Source organism: Carassius gibelio, chromosome B24 (genome assembly GCF_023724105.1).
Source record: "Carassius gibelio isolate Cgi1373 ecotype wild population from Czech Republic chromosome B24, carGib1.2-hapl.c, whole genome shotgun sequence".
NCBI classification, from domain to species: domain Eukaryota; kingdom Metazoa; phylum Chordata; class Actinopteri; order Cypriniformes; family Cyprinidae; genus Carassius; species Carassius gibelio.
In genome coordinates, this window is record NC_068419.1 from 7,032,762 (window position 1) to 7,051,570 (window position 18,809).

Consider the following 18,809-nt stretch of genomic DNA (forward strand, 5'->3'; position numbering starts at 1 on the left):
GCAATCATAATCTGGCATAATTATAAACATTAGATATATCTGTATGAATAAATTGGTAAACTTTGACTCAATGTGATCTGAAATGCTTGAACAGTAATATTAAATAATAGTAATATACATTTTTTCTAGATGAATCCCTCAACAAGCCCATAAACTGTAATGTTTTAGTCTTTAGTGAGCTCATTAGTGGTCTTCCGGTGACATCTAGTGGTTATAATTGCAATTTTTTATTCAACACTGGGTTTTGAAGCTTTATAAATATTACAGTGTTCTTTTTTACCTAATCTCTGTTAAATTTTGCATGATTGCAGTTTAATGCCATTCACAACAGAAATCTTTTGTTTTTTAGGCCTGTTTAACTGTTATAGCACCAGCTATTTTCTGATCTTAATGAAACTTTGCATGCTTGGTGGGTCATCTTTCACATGTTATAACCAAGTTTCATAAAGTTTTGAGTTTTTGTTTCAGTTTTATAGGCTTTAGGTTACATGTGGCCACGGCCCTTTCCTAAATGACCTCTTATAGCTAACCAAAGGACAAAATGCAACATATTTTTGAAAATTATTGATCTAGAGAGTCCAGAGAATATTATTGCAGTGGTTTGATCAAGACTAAACAAAAAACCAGGTGACCCAAAACATTCAAATTCGTGGACCAATTTTACGAAAAAGGCTATAACTCGGGAACAAAATGAGATATCTTCACCAAACTCAGAACTCATATGCATGAACAAAAACTTTAGTCAAATTATTATTTTTTTTCCATATCTGCCACTTGGTGGCGCTACAGGATGAAAAAAAAATCAAATGGCTATAACTAAGCAACCGTTGATCCAATCAACTTGAAAATGGATATGGCCCAATGTGGCACAAGTGCTCTATGAGGAATTTCACTTATCTTAAAAAACATGGCCGCCATTGGCCAAACAACTTTAAGCACCTATTTGACAAGGTTAATGGAAGTCGATCGGAACGAAACTCGGTGGGCATGTTCGACTCATTGCCCTAAAGGTCTGTAAGTATTTTGAAAGAAATTGCCCACAACATTGTCACCTCCCACATAACACAACAAAGCGATTTGATTACAGCGCCACCTATTTTCCAAAAATGATAATGCATCATTTTACTGGAGTTTTACTGGCTGTTTCAATTACACTCTTCCAATAATTGCTTTTCTTACTCGTTGCATTTGGTCTGATGCTCCATGCCATGCTTAGCTCCTCGCTGTGGAACTTTTATTAACGATTTTCAGCCATTTCAATTACAATCATGCAATTATTAATTTCATTATTCATTGTTGCATTTGGTCTGCTTAGCTCCTGATGTTGCCGCTGGAATGCTTGGCCCCGTGATTGCTGCTTGCAGCTATATTTAGGGGCCAAGCACCGAAGGTGCGTAGGCACCTATTGTAATCGTTGGCGTTATTATTATTCTTCTTCTTCTTCTTCTTCTTCTTCCGCCGCAAGTCTATGGCAGCCCATAGAACCGATTGCGGGAAAGTTGTATAATTTGGCACACTGATAGAGGACAGTCCCAACATTAACTATAGCAAATTTGAAGTCTCTATCTCCTACTCTCTAGCGCCACCACTTGTCCAAACTTTCAATGTTTGTATGCTAATAACTTTTGAACCGTAAGCCAGAAAATGGAAATTCTTTTTTCCTCTGAATCCTTGGCTCATGCCAAGTCGAATGAACCCCAAAATTCAAAAATCGCAAGGTTTAGTTTTTTCGCTATTTTCAATTATTCGAAAAACCTACTTTTTCGAACTCGTCCTAGACGGTTAGTCCGATTGCCACGAAAATTGGCTCAGATCATCTTCAGACCATGCTGGTAAAAAGTTATGGAATTCAAGTTGATTCGTCCAACTGTTGTCGAATGACACGTAAACAAATTTGACGAAAAGCACGCAAACATGCACGTGAGGCTATATCCCGGCAACGGTTTGTCATATTGAGACCAAACTTGGCGTGTGTTATAACAAGCATGAACTGAGACTACCTGCAGTGTTTCGACACAGCGCCACCTAGTGGTCAGGAGATATGAAAAATGCATATTTTGGCTTATAACTACTGAATGGTTTGGCCAAAAATCACACAACTGGTCTCTTTAGATTCAGTGAGTCATGTCGAGTCAAATGATATCCAATTTTCCTGTGTCGGCCATTTTAGGCGTCGGCCATTTTGAATTATGATTTAAAATGCTGTATTTTTTGAACGCAGCATCGTATCGTTTCGCAAATAATTACAAAAATATTCGGCTCCATGCCCTGAAGGTACTCACAAAGTTTGGTGGCAGCGCCACCTTGTGGCCAATAGTTATAATGAAATATCACATAAATGCTAATAACTTTTGAATAAATTACTCTATTAAAATTAAAATGGTCTCGCTATATTCTGTGGGTCATGCCGAGAGTATTGATACCAATAATGTGAAAATTGGCCTTACTTCCTGTCCGCCATTTTGCTTAATGTTGAAAACCTACTTTTTCGAACTCCTCCTAGACCGTTAGCCCAATTTTCACCAAAATTGACGTGCATCATCTTCAGACCATGCTGGCAAAAAGTTATGGATTTTGTGTCGATATACGTAACGGTTCTCATTTAGCGCATCAACGAATTTGCTGGAAGGGTGCCAAAATGCATTTGAGGCTGTATCTCTGCAACACTTTGACATATTTGCACCAAACTTTGTATGTGTCATCGCCACCTCACACTGACCATGCCACATAAATTTGGTAACAGCGCCACCTATTGGTCAAGAGTAATAAACCATTCATTAACCATGAGTAATTACACTTTTTAAAATGCTAATAACTTTTTAATGCATTAGCCTATTTGAAGGAAACTGGGCTCAAAATATTCCCTGGCTTATGCCGATAACATAGATACCAAATATACCACGGTAACCTGAACTTCCGGTCCGCCATTTTGATTTATGTTGAAAACATACTTTCTCGAACTCCTCATCAACCGTATGTCCGATTTTCACCAAATTCGAATCAAATGATCTTCAGGCTATACTGATTCAAAGTTATGGATTTTGAGTCGATAGACAAAACCGTTTTCGCATACCACATCGACGAATTTGAGGCACAATGAGAAAATGACACTTGAGGCTGTATCCCTGGAATGCTTTGGCATATTGACACCAAACTTTGTGTGTGTCATTGAAAAGTCACACAGAGTACACCAAATTGATTTTATAACAGTGTCACCTATTGGTCAAGCTTGATAAACCAAGTAATCATGCTACTAGAGGTGGTATTGGTGTTTTTTTTTTTTGCCATTTCAAATACAATAATTCCAAAATTGCTGTTATTGCTCATTAATGTATTTGGTGTGATGCTTTATGCGATGCTTAGCTACTACATTTGCCGTTGGAGTGCTTGGCCCCGTAATTGCTGCTTGCAGCTATATTTATTATTATTCTTCTTCTTCTTCCGCCGCAAGTCTATGGCAGCCCATAGAACCGATTGCGGGAAAGTTGTATAATTTGGCACACTGATAGAGGACAGTCCCAACATTAACTATAGCAAATTTGAAGTCTCTATCTCCTACTCTCTAGCGCCACCACTTGTCCAAACTTTCAATGTTTGTATGCTAATAACTTTTGAACCGTAAGCCAGAAAATGGAAATTCTTTTTTCCTCTGAATCCTTGGCTCATGCCAAGTCGAATGAACCCCAAAATTCAAAAATCGCAAGGTTTAGTTTTTTCGCTATTTTTAATTATTCGAAAAACCTACTTTTTCGAACTCGTCCTAGACGGTTAGTCCGATTGCCACGAAAATTGGCTCAGATCATCTTCAGACCATGCTGGCAAAAAGTTATGGAATTCAAGTTGATTCGTCCAACTGTTGTCGAATGACACGTAAACAAATTTGACGAAAAGCACGCAAACATGCAGGTGAGGCTATATCCCGGCAACGGTTTGTCATATTGAGACCAAACTTGGCGTGTGTTATAACAAGCATGAACTGAGACTACCTGCAGTGTTTCGACACAGCGCCACCTAGTGGTCAGGAGATATGAAAAATGCATATTTTGGCTTATAACTACTGAATGGTTTGGCCAAAAATCACACAACTGGTCTCTTTAGATTCAGTGAGTCATGTCGAGTCAAATGATATCCAATTTTCCTGTGTCGGCCATTTTAGGCGTCGGCCATTTTGAATTATGATTTAAAATGCTGTATTTTTTGAACGCAGCATCGTATCGTTTCGCAAATAATTACAAAAATATTCGGCTCCATGCCCTGAAGGTACTCAAAAAGTTTGGTGGCAGCGCCACCTTGTGGCCAATAGTTATAATAAAATATCACATAAATGCTAATAACTTTTGAATAAATTAGTCTATTAAAATTAAAATGGTCTCGCTATATTCTGTGGGTCATGCCGAGAGTATTGATACCAATAATGTGAAAATTGGCCTTACTTCCTGTCCGCCATTTTGCTTAATGTTGAAAACCTACTTTTTCGAACTCCTCCTAGACCGTTAGCCCAATTTTCACCAAATTTGACGTGAATCATCTTCAGACCATGCTGGCAAAAAGTTATGGATTTTGTGTCGATATACGTAACGGTTCTCATTTAGCGCATCAACGAATTTGCTGGAAGGGTGCCAAAATGCATTTGAGGCTGTATCTCTGCAACACTTTGACATATTTGCATCAAACTTTGTATGTGTCATCGCCACCTCACACTGACCATGCCACATAAATTTGGTAACAGCGCCACCTATTGGTCAATAGTAATAAACCATTCATTAACCATGAGTAATTACACTTTTTAAAATGCTAATAACTTTTTAATGCATTAGCCTATTTGAAGGAAACTGGGCTCAAAATATTCCCTGGCTTATGCCGATAACATAGATACCAAATATACCACGGTAAGCTGAACTTCCGGTCCGCCATTTTGATTTATGTTGAAAACATACTTTTTCGAACTCCTGATCAACCGTATGTCCGATTTTCACCAAATTCGAATCAAATGATCTTCAGGCTATACTGATTCAAAGTTATGGATTTTGAGTCGATAGACAAAACCGTTTTCGCATACCACATCGACGAATTTGAGGCACAATGAGAAAATGACACTTGAGGCTGTATCCCTGGAATGCTTTGGCATATTGACACCAAACTTTGTGTGTGTCTTTGAAAAGTCACACAGAGTACACCAAATTGATTTTATAACAGTGTCACCTATTGGTCAAGCTTGATAAACCAAGTAATCATGCTACTAGAGGTGGTATTGGTGTTTTTTTTTTTTGCCAATTCAAATACAATAATTCCAAAATTGCTGTTATTGCTCATTAATGTATTTGGTGTGATGCTTTATGCGATGCTTAGCTACTACATTTGCCGTTGGAGTGCTTGGCCCCGTAATTGCTGCTTGCAGCTATATTTAGGGGCCAAGCACCGAAGGTGCGAAGGCACCTATTGTGTTTGTTGGCGTTATTATTATTATTCTTCCTCTTCTTCTTCCACCCCAAGTCTATGGTAGCCCATAGAACCGATTGCGGGAAAGTTGTATAATTTGGCACACTAATAGAGGACTGTCTGAACATTAACCGTAGCAAATTTGAAGTCTCTAACTCAAACTCTCTAGCGCCACCAATTGTCTAAACTTTCAAAAACTTGATGCTAATAACTCTTGAACCGTAAGCCACAAAATGAAAATTCTTTTTTTCTGTGATTCCTTGGCTCATGCCGAGTCGAATGGACACCGAAATTCAAAAATCACAAGGCTTAGTTTTTTCGCTATCGTCAATTGTTCGTAAAACCTACTTTTTCGAACTCGTCCTAGGCCGTTGCACCGATTGTCACGAAAATTGAATCAGATAATCTTCAGACCATGCTGGCAAAAAGTTATGGAATTCAAGTTGATTTCTCAAACCGTTTCCGAATAGCTCATGAACGAATTCTTCGAAAAGCACGCAAACGTGAACGTGAGGCTATATCTCGGCAACGGTTTGGCCTATTGAGACCAATCTTGGTGGGTCTTATAACAACCATTCCCTGGGACTACCTGCAGTGTTTCGGCGCTGTGCCCCCTAGTGGTCAGGAGGTATGAAAAATGCATATTTTTGCTCATAACTTCTGAACGGTTTTGCCAAAAATCACAAAAGTGGTGTCTTTAGATTCAGTGCATCATTCCGAGTCGAATGATACCAAATTTTCCCAATTCGGCCATTTTGGGCGTCGGCCATTTTGAATTTAGTTGTAAATTGCTGTATCTTAAGAATGAAGTTCCGTATCGTTTCGCAAATAATTACAAAAATGTCCGGCTCCATGCCCTGAATGTACACAAAAAAATTCGGGGCAGCGCCACCTTGTGGTCAATAGTTATAACGATTTTTCAAAAAATGCTAATAACTTTTGCATACATTAGCCTATTGTAACAAAACTGATGTTGATAGATTCCTTGGGTCATGCCGAGAACACCGATACCCCATTTGTCAATTTTGGCAAAATTTCCTGTCCGCCATTTTGATTCATGTTGAAAACCTACTTTTTCGAACTCCTCCTAGACCGTTGCTCAGATTTTCACCAAATTTGATTTGGATCATCTCCAGACCATGCTGGCAAAAAGTTATGGAATTTGTGTCGATACACGTAACTGTTTTCAATTAGCGTACCAACGAATTTGCTGGAAAGATGCCAAACTGCATCTGAGGCTGTATCTCTGCAAAGGTTGGAGATATTTACACAAAACTTAATATGTGACATTGTCACATCACATTGACCACGCCACATCATTTTGGTCACAGCGCCACCTATTGGTCAAGAGTAATAAACCAATCAATAACCGCTAATTATTACATTTCCAATAATGCTAATAACTTTTGATTGCATTAGCCTATTATCATGAAACATGTCTCAAAATGTTCCTTGGGACATGCCGACAACATACATACCAATTATGTCATATTAAGCAAAACTTCCTGTCCGCCATTTTGATTCATGTTGAAAACCTTTTTTTTTAAACTCATCCTCAACCGTTTGTCTGATTTTCACCAAAATTGAATCAGATCATCTTCAGACCGTGCTGACAAAAAGTTATGGATTTCCCGTTTTTGTACAGCGCTGCTTCAGATGTCAGGCATCTTCACAAAATGAGTCTGAGGCTATATCTCTGCAAAGCTTTGTTGTAATTAAGCCAAACTTGTGTGTGCCATTGTCTAACATGGAGAATAGGCTCACAGACACTCACACACAGAAATCAAATGGTTCAACTATTATATGAATAATCAATAAGCATGATTACACACACACACACACACACACACACACACAGAGAGAAGTACATGCCCACACATTTTGTTGTATGTACATATTTGAAATAAATTATAGGTGACACACAACTCACAGAAAGACTTCTTTTCTTACATTTCTATGTCAGGTTTCATTGCATTCATATTCTGACATAATAGTAAACATTTGATATACATGTATGAATAAATTGTTGAACTTTCACTCAATGTGATCTTAAATGCTTGAACAGTAATATTAAATAATAGTAATATATATTTTTCTAGATGAATCAATCATCGAGACAATGAACTGTAATGTTTTAGTCTTTAGTGAGCCCATTAGTGGTCTTCCAGTGACATCTAGTGGTCGTAAATGCAATTTATCATACAACACTGTCTCTTTAACCTTTATAACTGTTATATGTTGTCTTAATTTCATTCCAAAGAAGCATACGCAATTTATGTATAATTTCACAGTCTAGATAATAGTACTGCACTGATTTTAATTAACCTAGATATGGCTGACAGTAAAAGAATAGAACAGAATTACAGACACACACAAACATGAAATGTTTAAACTACTATATTAATACTCAATAAGCATGCTTAAACCCACACACAGATGCACACATTTTGTTATATATATAGATAATTAAAATAAATGATGGGTGATAAAACCTATTGCAAGTCTTCTGTTTTTATGGGCTTCTATGTCATTTTTCAGGTTTCATTGCAATCATAATCTGGCATAATTATAAACATTAGATATATCTGTATGAATAAATTGGTAAACTTTGACTCAATGTGATCTGAAATGCTTGAACAGTAATATTAAATAATAGTAATATACATTTTTTCTAGATGAATCCCTCAACAAGCCCATAAACTGTAATATTTTAGTCTTTAGTGAGCTCATTAGTGGTCTTCCGGTGACATCTAGTGGTTATAATTGCAATTTTTTATTCAACACTGGGTTTTGAAGCTTTATAAATATTACAGTGTTCTTTTTTACCTAATCTCTGTTAAATTTTGCATGATTGTTTAGAAAAAATACAGATCTAATGCATGTGTGATTATATTAGCCCTTTTTTTTGCAGTTTAATGCCATTCACAACAGAAATCTTTTGTTTTTTAGGCCATTTTAACTGTTATAGCACCAGCTATTTTCTGATCTTAATGAAACTTTGCATGCTTGGTGGGTCATCTTTCACATGTTATAACCAAGTTTCATAAAGTTTTGAGTTTTTGTTTCAGTTTTATAGGCTTTAGGTTACATGTGGCCACGGCCCTTTCCTAAATGACCTCTTATAGCTAACCAAAGGACAAAATGCAACATATTTTTGAAAATTATTGATCTAGAGAGTCCAGATAATATTATTGCAGTGGTTTGATCAAGACTGAACAAAAAACCAGGTGACCCAAAACATTCAAATTCGTGGACCAATTTTACGAAAAAGGCTATAACTCGGGAACAAAATGAGATATCTTCACCAAACTCAGAACTCATATGCATGAACAAAAACTTTAGTCAAATTATTATTATTTTTTCCATATCTGCCACTTGGTGGCACTACAGGATGAAAAAAAAATCTAATGGCTATAACTAAGCAACCTTTGATCCAATCAACTTGAAAATTGATATGGCCGAATGTGGCACAAGTGCTCTATGAGGAATTTCACTTATCTTAAAAAACATGGCCGCCATTGGCCAAACAACTTTAAGCACCTATTTGACAAGGTTAATGGAAGTCGATCGGAACGAAACTCGGTGGGCATGTTCGACTCATTGCCCTAAAGGTCTGTAAGTATTTTGAAAGAAATTGCCCACAACATTGTCACCTCCCACAGAACACAACAAAGCGATTTGATTACAGCGCCAACTATTTTCCAAAAATGATAATGCATCATTTTACTGGAGTTTTACTGGCTGTTTCAATTACACTCTTCCAATAATTGCTTTTCTTACTCGTTGCATTTGGTCTGATGCTCCATGCCATGCTTAGTTCCTCGCTGTGGAACTTTTATTAACGATTTTCAGCCATTTCAATTACAGTCATGCAATTATTAATTTCATTATTCATTGTTGCATTTGGTCTGATGCTACATATGCTTAGCTCCTGATGTTGCCGCTGGAATGCTTGGCCCCGTGATTGCTGCTTGCAGCTATATTTATTATTCTTCCTCTTCTTCCACCCCAAGTCTATGGTAGCCCATAGAACCGATTGCGGGAAAGTTGTATAATTTGGCACACTAATAGAGGACTGTCTGAACATTAACCGTAGCAAATTTGAAGTCTCTAACTCAAACTCTCTAGCGCCACCAATTGTCTAAACTTTCAAAAACTTGATGCTAATAACTCTTGAACCGTAAGCCACAAAATGAAAATTCTTTTTTCCTGTGATTCCTTGGCTCATGCCGAGTCGAATGGACACCGAAATTCAAAAATCGCAAGGCTTAGTTTTTTCGCTATCGTCAATTTTTCGTAAAACCTACTTTTTCGAACTCGTCCTAGGCCGTTGCACCGATTGTCACGGAAATTGAATCAGATAATCTTCAGACCATGCTGGCAAAAAGTTATGGAATTCAAGTTGATTTCTCAAACCGTTTCCGAATAGCTCATGAACGAATTCTTCGAAAAGCACGCAAATGTGAACGTGAGGCTATATCTCCGCAACGGTTTGGCCTATTGAGACCAATCTTGGTGGGTCTTATAACAACCATTCCCTGGGACTACCTGCAGTGTTTCGGCGCTGTGCCCCCTAGTGGTCAGGAGATATGAAAAATGCATGTTTTTGCTCATAACTTCTGAACGGTTTTGCCAAAAATCACAAAAGTGGTGTCTTTAGATTCAGTGCATCATTCCGAGTCGAATGATACCGAATTTTCCCAATTTGGCCATTTTGGGCGTCGGCCATTTTGGATTTAGTTGTAAATTGCTGTATCTTAAGAATGAAGTTCCGTATCGTTTCGCAAATAATTACAAAAATGTCCGGCTCCATGCCCTGAATGTACAGAAAAAAATTGGGGGCAGCGCCACCTTGTGGTCAATAGTTATAACGATTTTTTCGAAAAATGCTAATAACTTTTGCATACATTAGCCTATTGTAACAAAGCTGATGTTGATAGATTCCTTGGGTCATGCCGAGAACACCGATACCACATTTGTCAATTTTGGCAAAATTTCCTGTCCGCCATTTTGATTCATGTTGAAAACCTACTTTTTCGAACTCCTCCTAGACCGTTGCTCAGATTTTCACCAAATTTGATTTGGATCATCTTCAGACCATGCTGGCAAAAAGTTATGGAATTTGTGTCGATACACGTAACCGTTTTCAATTAGCGTACCAACGAATTTGCTGGAAAGATGCCAAACTGCATCTGAGGCTGTATCTCTGCAAAGGTTGGAGATATTTACACAAAACTTAATATGTGACATTGTCACATCACATTGACCACGCCACATCATTTTGGTCACAGCGCCACCTATTGGTCAAGAGTAATAAACCAATCAATAACCGCTAATTATTACATTTCCAATAATGCTAATAACTTTTGATTGCATTAGCCTATTATCATGAAACATGTCTCAAAATGTTCCTTGGGACATGCCGACAACATGCATACCAATTATGTCATATTAAGCAAAACTTCCTGTCCGCCATTTTGATTCATGTTGAAAACCTTTTTTTTTAAACTCATCCTCAACCGTTTGTCCGATTTTCACCAAAATTGAATCAGATCATCTTCAGACCGTGCTGACAAAATGTTATGGATTTCGTGTCAATAGACGAAACCGTTTTTGTACAGCGCTGCTTCAGATGTCAGGCATCTTCACAAAATGAGTCTGAGGCTATATCTCTGCAAAGCCCATTAGTGGTCTTCCAGTGACATCTAGTGGTCGTAAATGCAATTTATCATACAAGACTGTCTCTTTAACCTTTATAACTGTTATATGTTGTCTTAATTTCATTCCAAAGAAGCATACGCAATTTATGTATAATTTCACAGTCTAGATAATAGTACTGCACTGATTTTAAATAACCTAGATATGGCTGACAGTAAAAGAATAGAACAGAATTACAGACACACACAAACATGAAATGTTTAAACTAGTATATTAATACTCAATAAGCATGCTTAAACCCACACACAGATGCACACATTTTGTTATATATATAGATAATTAAAATAAATGATGGGTGATAAAACCTATTGCAAGTCTTCTGTTTTTATGGGCTTCTATGTCATTTTTCAGGTTTCATTGCAATCATAATCTGGCATAATTATAAACATTAGATATATCTGTATGAATAAATTGGTAAACTTTGACTCAATGTGATCTGAAATGCTTGAACAGTAATATTAAATAATAGTAATATACATTTTTTCTAGATGAATCTCTCAACAAGCCCATAAACTGTAATGTTTTAGTCTTTAGTGAGCTCATTAGTGGTCTTCCGGTGACATCTAGTGGTTATAATTGCAATTTTTTATTCAACACTGGGTTTTGAAGCTTTATAAATATTACAGTGTTCTTTTTTACCTAATCTCTGTTAAATTTTGCATGATTGTTTAGAAAAAATACAGATCTAATGCATGTGTGATTATATTACCCCCTTTTTTTTGCAGTTTAATGCCATTCACAACAGAAATCTTTTGTTTTTTAGGCCTGTTTAAATGTTATCTAACCAAAGGACAAAATACAACATATTTTTTCAAAGTTATTGATCTAGAGAGTCCTGAGAATATTACTGCAGTGGTTTGATCAAGACTGAACAAAAAACCAGGTGACCCAAAACATTCAAATTCGCGGACCAATTTTATGAAAAAGGCTATAACTCGGGAACAAAATGAGATATCTTCACCAAACTCAGAACTCATATGCATGAACAAAAACTTTAGTCAAATTATTATTTTTTCCATATCTGCCACTTGGTGGCGCTACAGGATGAAAAAAAAACTAAAATGGCTATAACTAAGCAACCGCTGATCCAATCAACTTGAAAATTGGTATGGCCCAATGTGGCATAAGTGCTCTATGAGGAATTTCACTTATCTTAAAAAACATGGCCGCCATTGGCCAAACAACTTTAAGCATCTATTTGACAAGGTTAATGGAAGTCGATCGGAACGTAACTCGGTGGGCATGTTCGACTCATTGCCCTAAAGGTCTGTAAGTATTTTGAAAGAAATTGCCCACAACATTGTCACCTCCCACAGAACACAACAAAGCGATTTGATTACAGCGCCACCTATTTTCCAAAAATGATAATGCATCATTTTACTGGAGTTTTACTGGCTGTTTCAATTACACTCTTCCAATAATTGCTTTTCTTACTCGTTGCATTTGGTCTGATGCTCCATGCCATGCTTAGCTCCTCGCTGTGGAACTTTTATTAACGATTTTCAGCCATTTCAATTACAATCATGCAATTATTAATTTCATTATTCATTGTTGCATTTGGTCTGATGCTACATATGCTTAGCTCCTGATGTTGCCGCTGGAATGCTTGGCCCCGTGATTGCTGCTTGCAGCTATATTTATTAGGGGCCAAGCACCGAAGGTGCGAAGGCACCTATTGTGTTTGTTGGCGTTATTATTATTCTTCTTCTTCCGCCGCAAGTCTATGGCAGCCCATAGAACCGATTGCGGGAAAGTTGTATAATTTGGCACACTGATAGAGGACAGTCCCAACATTAACTATAGCAAATTTGAAGTCTCTATCTCCTACTCTCTAGCGCCACCACTTGTCCAAACTTTCAATGTTTGTATGCTAATAACTTTTGAACCGTAAGCCAGAAAATGGAAATTCTTTTTTCCTCTGAATCCTTGGCTCATGCCAAGTCGAATGAACCCCAAAATTCAAAAATCGCAAGGTTTAGTTTTTTCGCTATTTTCAATTATTCGAAAAACCTACTTTTTCGAACTCGTCCTAGACGGTTAGTCCGATTGCCACGAAAATTGGCTCAGATCATCTTCAGACCATGCTGGCAAAAAGTTATGGAATTCAAGTTGATTCGTCCAACTGTTGTCGAATGACACGTAAACAAATTTGACGAAAAGCACGCAAACATGCACGTGAGGCTATATCCTGGCAACGGTTTGTCATATTGAGACCAAACTTGGCGTGTGTTATAACAAGCATGAACTGAGACTACCTGCAGTGTTTCGACACAGCGCCACCTAGTGGTCAGGAGATATGAAAAATGCATATTTTGGCTTATAACTACTGAATGGTTTGGCCAAAAATCACACAACTGGTCTCTTTAGATTCAGTGAGTCATGTCGAGTCAAATGATATCCAATTTTCCTGTGTCGGCCATTTTAGGCGTCGGCCATTTTGAATTATGATTTAAAATGCTGTATTTTTTGAACGCAGCATCGTATCGTTTCGCAAATAATTACAAAAATATTCGGCTCCATGCCCTGAAGGTACTCAAAAAGTTTGGTGGCAGCGCCACCTTGTGGCCAATAGTTATAATGAAATATCACATAAATGCTAATAACTTTTGAATAAATTAGTCTATTAAAATTAAAATGGTCTCGCTATATTCTGTGGGTCATGCCGAGAGTATTGATACCAATAATGTGAAAATTGGCCTTACTTCCTGTCCGCCATTTTGCTTAATGTTGAAAACCTACTTTTTCGAACTCCTCCTAGACCGTTAGCCCAATTTTCACCAAATTTGACGTGAATCATCTTCAGACCATGCTGGCAAAAAGTTATGGATTTTGTGTCGATATACGTAACGGTTCTCATTTAGCGCATCAACGAATTTGCTGGAAGGGTGCCAAAATGCATTTGAGGCTGTATCTCTGCAACACTTTGACATATTTGCACCAAACTTTGTATGTGTCATCGCCACCTCACACTGACCATGCCACATAAATTTGGTAACAGCGCCACCTATTGGTCAAGAGTAATAAACCATTCATTAACCATGAGTAATTACACTTTTTAAAATGCTAATAACTTTTTAATGCATTAGCCTATTTGAAGGAAACTGGGCTCAAAATATTCCCTGGCTTATGCCGATAACATAGATACCAAATATACCACGGTAAGCTGAACTTCCGGTCCGCCATTTTGATTTATGTTGAAAACATACTTTTTCGAACTCCTGATCAACCGTATGTCCGATTTTCACCAAATTCGAATCAAATGATCTTCAGGCTATACTGATTCAAAGTTATGGATTTTGAGTCGATAGACAAAACCGTTTTCGCATACCACATCGACGAATTTGAGGCACAATGAGAAAATGACACTTGAGGCTGTATCCCTGGAATGCTTTGGCATATTGACACCAAACTTTGTGTGTGTCATTGAAAAGTCACACAGAGTACACCAAATTGATTTTATAACAGTGTCACCTATTGGTCAAGCTTGATAAACCAAGTAATCATGCTACTAGAGGTGGTATTGGTGTTTTTTTTTTTTTGCCATTTCAAATACAGTAATTCCAAAATTGCTGTTATTGCTCATTAATGTATTTGGTGTGATGCTTTATGCGATGCTTAGCTACTACATTTGCCGTTGGAGTGCTTGGCCCCGTAATTGCTGCTTGCAGCTATATTTCTTCTTCTTCTTCTTCTTCTTCTTCCGCCGCAAGTCTATGGCAGCCCATAGAACCGTTTGCGGGAAAGTTGTATAATTTGGCACACTGATAGAGGACAGTCCCAACATTAACTATAGCAAATTTGAAGCCTCTAACTCCTACTCTCTAGCGCCACCACTTGTCCAAACTTTCAATGTTTGTATGCTAATAACTTTTGAACCGTAAGCCAGAAAATGGAAATTCTTTTTTCCTCTGAATCCTTGGCTCAAGCCAAGTCGAATGAACCCTAAAATTCAAAAATCGCAAGGTTTAGTTTTTTCGCTATTTTCAACTTTTCGAAAAACTTACTTTTTCGAACTCGTCCTAGACGGTTTGTCCGATTTTCACGAAAATTGGCTCAGATCATCAACAGACCATGCTGGCAAAAAGTTATGGAATTCAAGTTGATTCGTCCAACCGTTCTCGAATGACACGTGAAAAAATATGACGAAAAGCACGCAAAAATACACGTGAGGCTATATCTCCACAACGGTTTGGCGTATTGAGACCAAACTTGGTGTGTGTTATAATAAGCATGACCTGAGACTACCTGCAGTGTTTCGACACAGCGCCACCTAGTGGTCATGAGATATGAAAAATGCATATTTTGGCTTATAACTTCTGAATGGTTTGGCCAAAAATTACAAAACTGGTCTCTGTAGATTCAGTGCGTCATGTCGAGTCGATTGATATCCAATTTTCCCGTGTCGGCCATTTTAGGCGTCGGCCATTTTGAATTATGTTTCAAAATGCTGTATTTTTTGAACGCATCATCGTATCGTTTCGCAAATAATTACAAAAATATTCGGCTCCATGCCCTGAAGGTACTCAAAAAGTTTGGTGGCAGTGCCACCTTGTGGCCAATAGTTATAATGAAATATCACATAAATGCTAATAACTTTTGAATAATTTAGACTATTAAAATTAAAATGGTCTCGCTATATTCTGTGGGTCATGCCGAGAGCATTGATACCAATTATGTGAAAATTGGCCATACTTCCTGTCCGCCATTTTGCTTAATGTTGAAAACCTACTTTTTCGAACTCCTCCTAGACCGTTAGTCCAATTTTCACCAAATTTGACGTGAATCATCTTCAGACCATGCTGGCAAAAAGTTATGGATTTCGTGTCGATATACGAAACAGTTCTCATTTAGCGCATCAACGAATTTGCTGGAAGGGTGCCAAAATGCATTTGAGGCTGTATCTCTGCAACGCTTTGACATATTTGCACCAAATTTTGTATGTGTCATCGCCACCTCACACTGACCATGCCACAGAAATTTGGTGACAGCGCCACCTATTGGTCAAGAGTAATAAACCATTCATTAACCATGAATAATTACACTTGTAAAAATGCTAATAACTTTTTATTGCATTAGCCCATTCAAATGGAACTGGGCTCAAAATATTCCCTGGTTTATGCCGATAACATAGATACCAAATATACCATAGTAAGCTGAACTTCCGGTCCGCCATTTTGATTTATGTTGAAAACCTACTTTGTCGAACTCCTCATCAACCGTAGGTCCGATTTTCACCAAATTCGAATCAAATGATCTTCAGACTATGCTGACTCAAAGTTATGGCTTTTGAGTCGATAGACAAAACCGTTTTCGCATACCACATCGACGAATTTGAGGCACAATGAGAAAATGACACTTGAGGCTGTATCCCTGGAATGCTTTGGCATATTGACACCAAACTTTGTGTGTGTCATTGAAAAGTCACACAGAGTACACCAAATTGATTTTATAACAGTGCCACCTATTGGTCAAGCTTGATAAGCCAAGTAATCATGCTACTAGAGGTGGTATTATGATTTTTTTTTGCCATTTCAATTACAATAATTCCAAAATTGCTGTTATTGCTCATTAATGAATTTGGTGTGATGCTTCATGCGATGCTTAGCTCCTACATTTGCCGTTGGAGTGCTTGGCCCCGTAATTGCTGCTTGCAGCTATATTTATTATTAGGGGCCAAGCACCGAAGGTGCGTAGGCACCTATTGTAATCGTTGGCGTTATTAGGGGCCAAGCACCGAAGGTGCGAGGCACCTATTGTTTTTGTTCCGGTTCTTATTATTATTATTAGGGGCCAAGCACCGAAGGTGCGTAGGCACCTATTGTTTTCGTTGGCGTTATTAGGGGCCAAGCACCGAAGGTGCGTAGGCACCTATTGTTTTCGTTGGCGTTATTATTATTATTCTTCTTCTTCTTCTTCCGCCGCAAGTCTATGGCAGCCCATAGAACCGTTTGCGGGAAAGTTGTATAATTTGGCACACTGATAGAGGACAGTCCCAACATTAACTATAGCAAATTTGAAGCCTCTAACTCCTACTCTCTAGCGCCACCACTTGTCCAAACTTTCAATGTTTGTATGCTAATAACTTTTGAACCGTAAGCCAGAAAATAGAAATTCTTTTTTCCTCTGAATCCTTGGCTCAGGCCAAGTCGAATGAACCCTAAAATTCAAAAATCGCAAGGTTTAGTTTTTTCGCTATTTTCAATTATTCGAAAAACCTACTTTTTCGAACTCGTCCTAGACGGTTAGTCCGATTGCCACGAAAATTGGCTCAGATCATCTTCAGACCATGCTGGCAAAAAGTTATGGAATTCAAGTTGATTCGTCCAACTGTTGTCGAATGACACGTAAACAAATTTGACGAAAAGCACGCAAACATGCACGTGAGGCTATATCCCGGCAACGGTTTGTCATATTGAGACCAAACTTGGCGTGTGTTATAACAAGCATGAACTGAGACTACCTGCTGTGTTTCGACACAGCGCCACCTAGTGGTCAGGAGATATGAAAAATGCATATTTTGGCTTATAACTACTGAATGGTTTGGCCAAAAATCACACAACTGGTCTCTTTAGATTCAGTGAGTCATGTCGAGTCGAATGATATCCAATTTTCCTGTGTCGGCCATTTTAGGCGTCGGCCATTTTGAATTATGTTTCAAAATGCTGTATTTTTTGAACGCAGCATCGTATCGTTTCGCAAATAATTACAAAAATATTCGGCTCCATGCCCTGAAGGTACTCAAAAAGTTTGGTGGCAGCGCCACCTTGTGGCCAATAGTTATAATGAAATATCACATAAACGCTAATAACTTTTGAATAAATTAGTCTATTAAAATTAAAATGGTCTCGCTATATTCTGTGGGTCATGCCGAGAGTATTGATACCAATAATGTGAAAATTGGCCTTACTTCCTGTCCACCATTTTGCTTAATGTTGAAAACCTACTTTTTCGAACTCCTCCTAGACCGTTAGCCCAATTTTCACCAAATTTGACGTGAATCATCTTCAGACCATGCTGGCAAAAAGTTATGGATTTTGTGTCGATATACGTAACGGTTCTCATTTAGCGCATCAACGAATTTGCTGGAAGGGTGCCAAAATGCATTTGAGGCTGTATCTCTGCAACACTTTGACATATTTGCACCAAACTTTGTATGTGTCATCGCCACCTCACACTGACCATGCCACATAAATTTGGTAACAGCGCCACCTATTGGTCAAGAGTAATAAACCATTCATTAACCATGAGTAATTACACTTTTTAAAATGCTAATAACTTTTTAGTCCATTAGCCTATTGCAACGAAACTGGGCTCAAAATATTCCCTGGCTTATGCCGATAACATAGATACCAAATATGCCAGTGTTTACTGAAGTTCCGGTCCACCATTTTGATTTATGTGGAAAACCTACTTTTTCGAACTCCTCATGAACCGTATGTCCAATTTTCACCAAATTCGAATCAGATGATCTTCAGACTATGTTGACACAAAGTTATGGATTTTGTGTCGATAGACAAAACCGTTTTCGCATACCAAAGCGACGAAGTTGAAACACAATGACAAAATGACACTTGAGGCTGCATCTCTGGAATGCTGTGGCATATTAACACCAAACTTTGTGTGTGTCATTGAAAAGTCAAACAGAGTACACC

General features: G+C 37.9%; 1 protein-coding gene and 1 long non-coding RNA gene across 2 annotated transcripts in view; both read left to right on the forward strand.

Annotated features, from left to right (window-relative positions):
- The window catches only part of LOC128013232 (heparan-sulfate 6-O-sulfotransferase 1-B), an 89,001-nt gene that overhangs the window by 12,508 nt on the left and 57,684 nt on the right, over positions 1–18,809 (forward strand). The gene's annotated exons all lie outside the window — the stretch shown is intronic.
- Positions 895–17,043, forward strand: LOC128013234 (uncharacterized). The gene is made up of 4 exons (XR_008183276.1): positions 895–1,390; positions 12,818–13,686; positions 15,677–16,896; positions 16,961–17,043. It is a non-coding gene; the product is annotated as an uncharacterized LOC128013234 (long non-coding RNA).